Here is a 13,766-nt window from a genome sequence, read left to right as displayed (position 1 = left end):
CTGGCAAATCATTCACGTACTCGCAAGCTCAGTCTTCTATCCAAGCTTATGGTGACGAAACAAGAGGGAAGTACTATCTCTGATTATCTACAACATATCAAGGTTATCATTGATGACTTAGCCTTGATAGATCATTCCCTATGTGACGAAGAGGTTGTCATTCATACCCTCAATGGTCTCGACACCGACTACAAGGAATTGGCTGCTGCAATTTGGGCACGCGACTCGCCAGTCTCTTTTGAAGATCTCTATGATAAACTGACTGACTACGAGATGTACTTGAAGCGTGCAGACAAACTACTTGGATCAACTGTCACAACTCAAGTCAGTCACAAGTCTAAACGGAAGAGCACTCAGTACTCGCCGAACATCACCCAAGGTTTGGCTAATGCGCCTCTTGATTCTGTGAGTTCCATGCAACACCCCTCCTATCCTCCTAGTCATCACTTCTCGCAAAGTGGTAACTCCAGCCATCATCCGTCTTGGCGTCCTGCCCTACCGAGCCATCAAAGACGGGTCGTTTGCCAATTGTGTGACAAAGTCAGCCACTTCGCTAAAGTTTGCCGGTCTCGTCCCCGCCTCTCTGCTCCGTCACACTGGCCTCAGGCAAATCTCCTAACTTCTCCGACACCTAGCCAGTCCAACTGGATTGTCGACTCTGGTGCCTCTCATCACATCACCGCTGATCTTCAGAATTTGTCTCTTCACAATCCCTATGGCGGCGATGAAGATATCATCATCGGTGATGGTAAAGGACTTCCTATAACTCATACTGGTTCCACAATGCTTAATTCTGACTCTAATACATTTACCCTCAATGATGTTTTATGCGCTCCTCATATGAAACACAACCTCATTTCTGTTTCTCAATTTTGCAAACATAACAATACTTCCATTGAATTCTTTCCTGATTCATTTCTTGTTAAGGACTTGAGCACGGGGGCATCATTGGTCCAAGACCCGAATAAAGACAATATTTACGAATGGCCGTCAACCTCTCGAATAACCCAGCCCACTATTCATTCTTCTGTTGCGGCTCCAGTTGATGTGTGGCATCGTCGGCTTGGTCATCCCTCGTCCTTTATTCAGCAGAAATTATTATCTCGTCACTCTCTTCCTCTTTTTAAATCCACTAATTCTATGATGCATTGTGATGCTTGTCTTAGTAATAAGAGTCATCGGCAGCCTTTTGGCTCATCTTCCATTTCCTCCTCTAAACCTTTTGAAATTATATATACTGATGTTTGGGGTCCTACTCCAATCTTATCTTTTGATAAGTTTCGATTTTATGTTATTTTTGTAGATCACTTCTCTAAGTATACATGGATATATCCTCTTTCTCATAAATCTGACGTTTCTCGCATTTTTTTCACTTTTCAGAAGTTGGTTGAAAACTATTTTCAGTCTACCATTAAAACAGTCTACTCTGATGGTGACGGTGAATATCAAGCCCTGGCATCCCATCTCTCAGCTTGTGGCATTCAACACCTCAAGTCTCCCCCACATACTCCTCAACTAGTTGGTTCTGCCGAAAGCAAACATCGGCATATAGTAGAAACTGGACTCACACTTCTACATTAGGCTTCCATGCCTTCAACTTTTTGGACAGCAGCCTTTCAAACTGCTGTCTACCTAACTAATCGAATGCCTACACTAGTTCTACAATACTAGTCCCCCTTTGACACACTATTTCACAAACCTCCTAACCTTCGTAAACTCCGAGTGTTCGGTTGTTTATGCTATCCTTGGTTACGTCCCTATGCCTCTCATAAGTTAACATCTCGATCTACTCCTTGCGTCTTTATTGGTTACTCACTTGAACATAATGCTTTCCGCTGCTATAATCTCCACACTCACAAAATCTTCATATCACGTCATGTTGTCTTTGTTGAGTCTAACTTTCCTTTCCAAACCCTTCCATATCCTGCCATACAGACCACTTCACTATCTCACTGGAGTATACCTTCGGACCAATCGGACGAGCCTCTCATGACTTCGTCTACTTCCTCCCCTCCTGATCCGCACTATATCACTCCAGTTCAACACTTGCCCGTTTCCTCTGTTCCTACTCCACTCCACTCTTCCCCAATTGATGGGGCAATATGTTCCGAAACACAACCATCCTCTTTACCTCCTTCTTGCCCAAGTGCCCCTAACGTGTCTCCACTTGACCCGGCTTGTGCCACAGATCCTCACCCAACATCACCTCCCAATCCTGTCGTCTCCAATCATCCTATGACCACTCGCTCTAAGCATGGTGTTTTTAAACCTCGTCAGGTACTTAACCTACAAGCTATCATGAATTCCTCACCCCCCAACGTTGAACCCACCACCTTCACTCAAGCCCAAAAATCTCCGTATTGGCGTACTGCCATGAGTGAGGAATATAATGCCCTCCTCCATAATTCAACGTGGGATCTCATTTCTTTCCATCCTTCACAAAACATCATCGGGTGTAAGTGGGTCTTTAGAATTAAGCGGAACCCAGATGGTTCTGTTGCACGATATAAGGCACGCCTAGTCGCCAAAGGGTTTCATCAACGACCTGGAGTTGATTTCACTGAGACGTTTAGTCCTGTTGTTAAACCCACTACAATCCGGCTTATCTTGAGTCTGGCTACCACTAAAGGTTGGCAATTACGACAATTGGATGTTAATAATGCCTTTCTACAGGGATCTCTATCCGAAGATGTTTTTATGCAACAACCCCCCGATTTTACTCATCCTCAGTATCCACAGCATGTTTGCAAACTTCGGAAAGCCATTTATGGACTTCGTCAGGCTCCGAGAGCTTGGTACACTGAACTTAGCTCATTTTTGACTTCTGTCGGCTTTCTTAACTCCAAATCGGACACTTCGTTATTTCTGCGACATCATCATGGAAACACAATATATATTCTGGTATATGTGGATGATATTATTGTCACAAGCAACAATCCCATCAGCATCCAAGCGTTCATCAAACAGCTGGCAGCTCGATTCTCGCTTAAGGATCTCGGACCCTTGAGCTACTTTCTGGACGTCGAAGCTACCTTCACGTCTTCCGGTCTCCTTTTATCACAACGCAAGTACATTCAAGATTTGTTATTAAAGACAAACATGCAAGATGCAAATGCAGTTACAACCCCCATCTCTACTAGTGGTTCTCTCAAATTATCGGATGGAAGTCCTACTACGGAACCCACTCAATACCGCTAAGTTGTTGGCTCTTTACAATACTTAGCTCTCATGCATCCAGACATCTCATTTGCTGTCAACAAATTATCACAGTTTATGCAGCAACCATATACTCTACACTGGTCTGCGGTCAAGAGACTTCTACGATATCTTAAAGGGACCCTAAATCATGGTCTCTTTTTTCGTAAACACTCTCCACTTCGTCTTCATGCCTTTGCCGATGCTGATTGGGCAAGTAACCTTGATGATAGAACATCCACATCGAGGTATATTATCTTCCTTGGTGCTCATCCAATCAGTTGGAGTTCTAAGAAGTAAAAGACAGTCGCTCGGTCTACAACTGAAGCCGAATACCGTGCCATTGCCGCTACCACTGCAGAACTCAATTGGATCACGAATCTACTCCAGGAACTCAACATCGATTCCACCCCTACAATATATTGTGATAATATTGGAGCTACCTATCTGTGCGCTAATCCGGTATTTCACTCCCGCATGAAACATATTGCTATCGACTTCCACTTTGTACGCGATCAAGTTGTCCGCCGTAAACTTCGTGTTTCTCATGTTCATACGACTGATCAATTGGCTGACTCATTTACGAAGCCTCTAGCTCGTAAACTTTTTGCATTACATCTGTCCAAGATTGGTCTCCTTGATCGAAGTACCATCTTGCGGGGGCATGATAAGTAGATGAGATTTCCCTAACTGTTTGAGGAAATCTCTCTACTCTGTTGAGGGAAATCCTCTAACCTGTTGAGGAAAATTCTCCCTTCTAACCTGTATAAAAGGAAGGGGGATATGTTAATAACAATCAACTTCTTTTACAACTTGTTTATCTATTTATTTTCTAACATCGTGGAGGGTGGCACCATCATAAGAGGGGAGAATTTGCTTTCCTCGATCGACATCTATAGTGGGAGGAGAGAGAATATATCTTCTTCACATCTTCCTCGATTGGTGCCTTAGTAATGGAGGAGAGGGAGAGATGCTTGAGTGACATCTTTTCAACATGGTCCTGAAGGGACAATTGTGTTAATCATATGAGAAGAGAAAAATAATATATTTCTCGATTAACACCTCAACAATGAAGGAGAGAGAAAGATTTTCTCATATCTTCCTTGATTAGCACCTCAATAGTGGGGGTAGAGAGGAAGATTGTCTCATATCTTCCTCAATTGGTGCCTCAGCAATGGGAGAGTGTCCCTTTGATATGGTCCGGAAGAGACACTTGTGCCAATCTCATGAGAGAGGTCATCCCTTATTTATAAACCTATGTTGGCCTATTTAGTAAGGCTCATTCCATTACTCAAGCCTTAATATTTTTGAAGCTTCCTTCTTGTATCCAAAAGGAGAGTCAATCCTTAGGTTGTCTACTATTTGGCTTCTATACCTCAGGTTAGGATGTCTCTCCCCTCTTGCACAAATTCTTCCAAGTCCACTAATTGCTAGTTAATCAAGGTCCATACCCTATCCTCCGATAATTTGAGGGTGAAAGGGGTCCTCGCCTCTCCCTCATCAAGAGGAATAACTCCCATAGACCCTAGGGTTTTACAGGATTTAGAATATATAAAGTGTTCGCATTATCGTGACTTGGTGGTGAGCACTCCACTCCTAGAGTTCAAGCTGCAAGCTACTCATCCCGGCTAGCATCCATATGATCTACACCTAAGTCTTTGTGTTTGTCCTATGAAGCCGTCGGGAAAATATCATTATCTCAAATAGTGCTCAATTCATGATGCTATATGGTAGTATTCATTAGAGAATGTAAGCATGCTAATATCACCCAATCCTACTATTTGGAAATATAGGGGCGACAACACATGCGCAGCGGAAGAATAGAAAACAAAAACCCCAAATTTTTCCAAAAAGTGTTCATTGTCATACGAAGATTGGTACACAAAATATGCAAAACTGAAAAGTACATGTAAGTACATGTAAGGATTACTTGGGGAGATCGTATATCCCTGAATCTCTGCAGATCTGTAGGAGAGGAGAAAGAAGGAAGCGTCCTCCTCTCTGGTAGTGATCCACATAGGAGGGCTGCAACGATACTCCTCCAATTGTTGCCCAAATCTCCACACCTGTTGTTTGAGGAGGAGAAAAGGAGAGGAGAATAGGAGGTGGCAACTAAGAAATCTCTTGCCTATGGGTATTTGGTTCCCTCATATTTATAGAGGCCTCTTGTCAACTTAACCCTAATAGATCCCACCGTATTGGGTATTGGATCTGTTGGAAAATCTTGGGGGCGACATCACATGCGCAGCGGAATAACAAGAAAAGAAAATCCCCGATTCCCAAAGAGATGTTCGTCGTCATGCGAAGATTGAGGCGCAAAATCCGCGAAACTTAAAACTGCGTATAGAGTAGATTGTGTTACCTAGGGAGATCGTATATCCCTGTTTCCTTGCAGATCCTTAGGAGAGGGTGAAAGAGGTCAAGCGTCCTCCTCTCTAGTGGTGATCTACACAGCAGGGTTGTGACAACGCTCCTCAAATCTCCAGGCCTGCTCTGAGGTGGAGAAGGGGAGGAGAATAGGAGAGGCAAGCAAAGGCTCTAGCCTATGAGGCTCTAAATCCCTCCTATTTATAGAGGTCCCCTGTCAAACCCTAATGGGTCCTCCCCTAGTGGGTATTGGATCTGCATCCAACAAGACAAGGGCTCCGTCGAATATCTCATATCCGAACCTCTACTCATCGCAATGCCTACCATATGTGTGTGACCCTCAAGGCCCAATATCGAGCTGGTCGTGAGTCATACCTGTCAAAACTCCTTCTAACTCAATGATTTATTATCTCTGTAATAATTCACTTGACTCATCGACTACGGACATACTAGGCCACTACGCCGTAGTCCCCAGACGATACAGGGGACCTGTCTATCCTCAGTTACCATGTACCTATAGTTCCTCATCCATCTAATATCCCAAAGACTATATATCGAGCATGGTGCTATCAGACCCATATGGTTTCTACTCGAGTCTCGCTCTAATCAGATTCTCCCGGAGAACTCTTTCTCTCTCAACCCGAATGACCCTAGCCAGGGATTTTTCTGCGCAAGAATACATGGGATATTCCTCTCATGACGCCGAGAGTGGATGATCATCTATCGACACTCAATAGCCCTCGTAAGGTCGATTACCACTCCCAATGACCAGCTGTACTAGATCTGGGACAGCCAAACCTATAAGTCTGGTATCAAAGAGTGGAGCACTCATACAGGATATCCTTGGTGTCTCAAGTTTAAGGACCAGATACACCACTAGGACTACGGAATCGCTGTTTGACAATAAGGCATCATCAACCATCCAACATTCCGTAAGTGGATCAATCAGTGAACTCGTTCTCCAATGAGCACCTGTACTGTATCCCTAGTGTCCCTACACGAGCAACTATGAGACTAGCTGCATCCATCATATGGACGGGTATACAACACACCAGTATGTTCGGTTATCACGATGTCCCTCTCGAGTAACCTATGACCGGGATTATTTAGGATATATGTTTAAAGGTGAATCGATCTCATTATCGTGATCTCATCACGATCCGATTCCCATTGCACAAATCTAAGGACATCACAATATATATATGTATATATGCAATAGTTATAAAGTGATATACGCCAAAATATAATAAGCAAAAAGATTCTGTATCAAGTCACACGTGCTATCACTCACGTGATTGGCTTGCTGGGCACCTATGACTAGCAATCTCCCACTTGACCTAAAGCTAATCACCTATGTGTTTGATCCCCATCAGACCCATGTGACGCTCAAAGACAATCTGAGACAATTGCTTTGTTAGTGGATCTGCAATGTTATCTTCAGATGGAACTCTTTCCACTACTACATCTCCTCGGGTTACGATCTCTTTGATAAGCTGGAACCTCCTCAGAACACTTCTGATGAGACCCGGGTTCCCTTATTTGAGTAATCGCCCTATAGTTGTCGCAATATAAGGAAGTCGGCTCCTCGCTACTCGGCACGACTTCCAAATCTGTGATGAACTTCTTCACCCAGACTCCCTCCTTTGCTGCATCTGATACAGTAATGTACTCCGCCTCTATGGTCAAGTCAGTAGTGGTATCTTGCTTGGAATTCTTCCAGCACACTGCTCCTCCATTCAAGGTGTACACATATCCTGAATTCGACTTGCTATCATCGACATCAGACTAAAAACTTGAGTCAGTGTAACCTTCAACCTTAAGGCTATTACCTCCATATACTAGTAAAAAATCCTTAGTCCTTCTCAAGTACTTAAGGATACACTTTACTGCTTTCCAGTGCTCCAAGCCTGGATCCGCCTGATACCTGCTCGTGACACTTAGAGCATGCGCTATATCAGGCCTAGTACATAGCATGGCATACATGATAGACTCTGTTGCTGAGGCATAAGGTATCATATCCATGTTCGTCCTTTCTTCTGGAGTCTTTGGGGACATACTCGTAGAAAGCGATATCCCATGTCTCATCGGTACGAGACATCTCTTAGAATTTTCCATGCCAAACCTTTTGACAATGATTTCTATGTACCTGGACTGGGACAAGCCAAGCATCCTCTTGGATCTATCTCTATAGATTCTAATCCCCAAGATATAGGATGCTTCCCTTAAGTCCTTCATGGAGAAGTGTCTAGATAACTAAGCCTTTACTGTGGATAGCATTCCTACGTAATTCCCAATGATCAGGATGTCATCCACATATAACACCAAAAAGGTGATAGCACTCCCACTTACCTTCCTGTACACACAAGGCTCATCTTCGTTCTTAATGAAGTCATAAGATCTGATTACCTTATCAAATCTTATGTTTCAACTTCAGAAAGCTTGATTTAGTCCATAAATGGATCTAAGCAACCTACACACCTTATCTGGGTAGTTCTTGGACACGAATCTCTCAGGTTGCATCATATACACTTCCTCCTCGAGGTTCTCATTGAGGAATGCAGTTTTCACATCCATTTGCCAGATCTCATAATCATAGTGTGTTGCAATAGCCAATAGAATACTGATGGATTTTAGCATTGCTACGGGTGAGAAGGTTTCGTCGTAGTCAACACCTTGCCTTTGACGATACCCCTTAGCCACTAGCCTTGCTTTATAGGTCTCTACCTTTCCATCTACTCCGATCTTTTTCTTAAAGATCCACTTGCAACCGATGGGTACAATACCTTCGGGTGCATCAACTAGGCTCCAAACCTTGTTGGAGTACATAGAATCCATCTCAGAATTCATGGCTTCTTGCCATTTCCCGGAGTCTATACTCATAATAGCCTCCTCGTAGGTCTGAGGATCAATATCCTCAACATCCTCTCCTCTAATATGTCCCACATATCTCTTAGGAGGATGAGATACTCTATCAGACCTACGTAAAGTTGAAACTTGTGTATTAGATACCTGAACAGACTCGGGTTGTAGAGTGGTGCTTGAGCTTGGTTCTCCAACCTCACTCAACTCTATCATTCTCCCACTGTCTCCGCCAAGAATGTGTTCCTTCTCAAGGAACACTGCTCTCTTAACTACAAAGACCTTTTGGTCCTCAAGATGATAGAAATAATACCCACAAGTTTCCTTGGGGTATCCCACAAATTTGCATCGCTCTATCCTTGATTCTAACTTATCGGGGTTGTGTCTTTTAACGTGGGCAGGGCAGCCCCAAATCTTAACAACATTAAGATCATGCTTCTTCCCTTTTCATATCTCATATGATATAGACACTACCGACTTAGTTGGAACTCTGTTCAGAAGGTAAGCTGTGATTTCTAGGGCATATCCCCAGAATGAGATGGGTAGGTCAGCGAAACTCATCATGGACCGTACCATTTCTAATAACGTACGATTTCTCCTTTCAGAGACACCATTGAGCTGAGGTGTATAAGGAGGTGTCCATTGGGATAATATCCCATGGTCCTTGAGGAACTATGTAAACTATGTACTTAAGTACTATAGTATTTTTAGGCCTTCCTCTATCTCTTATTGTACCATTAATATTAATTATTTCATCTTTTCTAACTGTCGCATCTGGAGATCTCCTTAACATATGCCCATATCATTTTAAATAATTTTTCTTTCATCTTATCCTTTATCGAAACGATACTCAGTTGTTCATGAATGTATGCACCTCCTTTTCTATCTTTCCTAGTAACTCACATATCCATCTTAACTTTCTTATCTTAGCGATATAAATTTTTTGTATATGTTGTTTCTTAATTGTCCAACACTCAGATTCTATCAAGAAAAAATATTTATAAATATATTTATACAATAATTATTTTTTTTCTAATAACAACGTCATGTAAAACAAATGCAACTTCCCACTAGTATAACAATAAAAAAAAGGTTCAAGATGATAACATGTAACTTTTTATATAAAATCATATCCAACACATCCAAAAGTAATATAGTCAATTATCACTGTAAACCTAAGCAAATTTATCTATCTAAGCTTAGTTAAATTGACAAGAGTGAAGATAGAGTACCCATAACACCAAATTGTAAGTATCTGGAGGTCCAACATGACTTAAAGGTTCACGTCCACAAATCATTTCCAACAACACGACACCAAAGCTATAGACGTCACTTTTCTCAGTTAATTGCTGGGTGGCATAGTATCTGTGCAATAAACCAATTGTAAGGATTTCAATAGGAGTGAAAATGAAGTGCCAAGTCGGAGACTTACTCAGGATCTAGGTAACCAGCTGTGCCTTTGACAGCAGTAGTAACATGAGTGGCATCTACTTGAAGCACCTGCTTTGATAGCCCAAAGTCACTGACCTTCGCATTAATTTCTGCATCTAGAAGGATGTTGCTGCACTTTACATCACGATGAATTATTCGTGGATTGCTCCCATTGTGCAGATAATCCAATCCTTGGTCAAAAGAATGATATGAAGATGAGGTTTATATAAATTTTTATGTCATTCTCATTGGTTACAGTTTATAGGAACACCACTATACCATGGAAACAGCACAATGATATCTAAAAGAGAAGAATATTTTGCAATAGTAGCATGGATTTATTAGATATTTTTCTTCCAAAATTAAATTCTGCTATCAAATTGTAAATCCTGTGGTGCATAAACATGTGGAGGCATGCACATGCTATAATTTAAAGAGACAAGGTTTTGCAGCTAATATCTAGCATTGAAATAACTGGTTATAATTCAGCTATTCTTTGCTAATGTCTTTTGCGCTCTGCATTATCATAACTTATAACTCTCCTGATAAAAGATGTAATATTTGCTGAGCTAATCAACATTGTTCAACTAATACACCAAAGTTTAAACAAAAATAGTAAGAATGACTATAACCAGTATTAATTTTGATAAGAAAATTAATCTCAGAACATCATGTTCAAGCACTCTGTATATATGCTTGAGAACAAAGAAAACATGTCATTACTCAAATTTCACTAATGTACAGTTCTAAATATCGGTTCATACTAATTCTATTTAATATGAAACAATCTGAAAGGTGGGCTATTAGTTCCTCTTCCAATGCCCATCTTTACCATAGTGGAAGCACTGGCCTTTGTCCTTTGCTGGGTCTTTCTTAGCAACCTTTGCTTTACCTGGTCTGCCCTTGCCCTTTCCCTTCTTAAGGGACCTTTTTGATTTCCCTTTTCTTTCTGGTCTCACCAATGTAGAGAACTGGCTTCTCTTTCTTAATAGTACTCTCTACCTCCCTCAACATATTGAGGAGCTCTGGGAGAGTCACCTCAAGCTTGTTCATATTAAAATTCATTATGAACTGTGAAAAGGAATCTGGTAGGGACTGAAGCACAATGTCCACACACAAGTTATCCTCTAGGACCATTCCTAGACCTGTGAGTTTCTCTATCCACTCAATCATCTTTAGGACATGGTTCTGAACCGGTGTCCCCTCAATCATCCTAGCGCCGAAGAGGCTCTTGGATATCTCATATCGTTGAGTCCTTCCTTATTCCTCAAACAATTTGCAGACATGTAGGAGAATGGATCTGGCATCCATCTTTTCATATTGTCTCTGTAACTCAGGAGTCATAGAGCCCAACATATAGCACTGAACTGTTAGGATCGGAGCGGCACTAAGAGGGGGGGGGGGTGAATTAGTGCAGCGGATTAAAACTTCGGTTTTAGAAAAATCTTTCGTATGATAAGAACGGAACTTGAAAGACTTAACTTGAAAGCGTATTCTTGAAGTTGCGCAGCAAAGGTAATAAGGAACTAAAGCATGTAAGAACGTTTGCAGTAATATAAATAACAATAATGAAATGCAAACCAGAGATTACGCCGATTTTAGAGTGGTTCGGTCAAATGACCTACATCCACTTGCGAGGCCCCTCTTCGATGAGGCTCCCACCTTCCACTAGCAAATCTCTTGAAATGGAAGGGTAAATACCCCTCTTACAACCTTTTACAAACAGCTCAACCTCTTACAAATTTTCAATAAGAAAGAAGGAGGAGAACTCTCTAGCAAATTGAAAACAAGACTTGCTAAGACTTTATAAGACTTTTCTCTCAATCAAAATGCTTCTCAAAAGTTGTAATCTCAGCTGAGATTTGAGAGGTATTTATAGGCCTCAAGAAGATTCAAATTTTGGGCTCCAAAATTTGAATTCTCTTTGGGTTCCCGATGCTGGCGGTGCCACCGCCCAGCCAAGCGGTGCCACCGTCCAGCGTTCGGGTGCTGGGAGGTGCAACCGCCCAGCCCAGGAGGTGTCACCGCCCAGCTCTCGGGTGCTGGGCGGTGCTACCGCCCAGCCAGGCGGTGCCACCGCCTGGCTCTCCGATTTCACTGGTTTGGCTTAATTTTAGCCCAAACCATATCCGACTTTGGGCCCAGTTGGCCCCTAACCAGGATATAGGATTATCTCTTAATCCTAATCCTAATTACAAGTGAACTACATAACAAAAACACATCCTAAGCAAGCTTTCAACCGCGAACGTCGAGTCTTGTTTCGGCGAGCTTTCCGACGAACTTCTTCCGACGGACTCCCATCAAGCTTCCGATCTTGTGATGACTTTAATGAGTAGCCGAGCCTTCTCGGTGATCTCCATGAACCTCCGACGGTCTCTTCGGCGAACTTCCGAAAATTCCGATAGGTTCCCGATTTCTTCTCGGTTGGTTCCGGCAGCATCTCCGACGATTCTTCGGACTCTTAAACGTCCATCGATCTTGACTCCGGTATTCTTGCTTTGTGTTTTCTGGTTATCGTAGTTAATCCTGCACACTTAACTCAATAATATGGATTAGATCAATTAACCCATCAATTGATTTCATCATCAAAATACGAGATTCAACAATCTCCCCCTTTTTGATGATGACAATCAATTGATGACGGAGTTAAACATAACTCCCCCTATCTATATGCCATATTATGAGAAGATGAAAACACTTGAATTCCATCCATAGAATTCATGCATAAACCGATAAGTTCTAACCGTAGAACTTATCGTCATTCTCATTAAGCAATAGTAAATACAAAACTTCGATGAAAATCATGATAAGAGACAATTTTTACTACGATAGAAGATAAAGATTTTCAACATGAATTTCATGATGTAAATGTAAGGCATGCCTTCAATATGATCAATCAATCTTGTGATATTTTCAAGGATTTTGCAAGGCATATAAGACATTCATATCACACAAGTTTTTGTAATTCATATAAGTCATGCTATTATTATGGTGTAAGTCATCACTTAGTCATCATTTCTCCCCCTTTGTCATCAACAAAAAGAGACAAGCCAGCTAATTTATGATCATAGAAAAAAGGTTTAACATTTAATAGGAACCAAAGTTCATCATTCAAATTTGCTAGAAATAGTTTATCCAAAAGACATCATCATTTATGCAGATCAAAACAGTAGTTATCTAAAAGGAAGGATCAGTTATCGTTCAATCGATGACAAACTTTGAACTTGTTGTTAAAAGCAAACAGAACAGAATAAAAAGATACATCAGTTTAATCCTTACGAGGTAATCCACAGTGCTGATACAGGATATCTATTTTTTCATTCATTTGTCGTAGTGTCTTCAAAATTTCAACTTGTTGATTCTGAATTTGTACTTGCTGAGATTTGATCTGAGATAGTTCCGCCATAATGAGATCTTCAGAGGAGGGAACAGGAGCTGAAGGTGCTGTGCCAAAGGGACTAGGAGGAGGAGATTCATTTCCCATAAGAATTGGTGTTTCGGGGTATTCTATTGGTTGAGGAATTGGATCCGTCCTTCTAGGCTGCCTAACCCATATGCCATTGCTAAAAGTGCACCTAAGTCTTTTCAGTAGGTTTTTATTTATTATGTTATATCGATCATTCTGAATAGATTCTTCATCGGGTGGAATGCAAATATTATAGGCATGAAGAAATCTAGTGATTAACCTCCCATATGGCAATATAGTATCTTTAGCCATAATATCCTGCATGTGTTGGCGAATTAAGTACCCAAAACAATTATGCTGACCGGTCATTATCCAATACATGGTTCCTATCTCTATTTGACTTATTTCGTCAAGATGAAATTGTTTGTGGAATATGATGCTTGTGATAATGTGATGAAGAATTTTAGAGTTGAAAGGCAGTAAGTGTTCACAGCTCTTGGGAAGGAAG

Source organism: Musa acuminata, chromosome BXJ1-3, assembly GCF_036884655.1.
Source record: "Musa acuminata AAA Group cultivar baxijiao chromosome BXJ1-3, Cavendish_Baxijiao_AAA, whole genome shotgun sequence".
Classification (NCBI taxonomy): domain Eukaryota; kingdom Viridiplantae; phylum Streptophyta; class Magnoliopsida; order Zingiberales; family Musaceae; genus Musa; species Musa acuminata.
Note: the sequence above shows the minus strand (reverse complement) of the source record.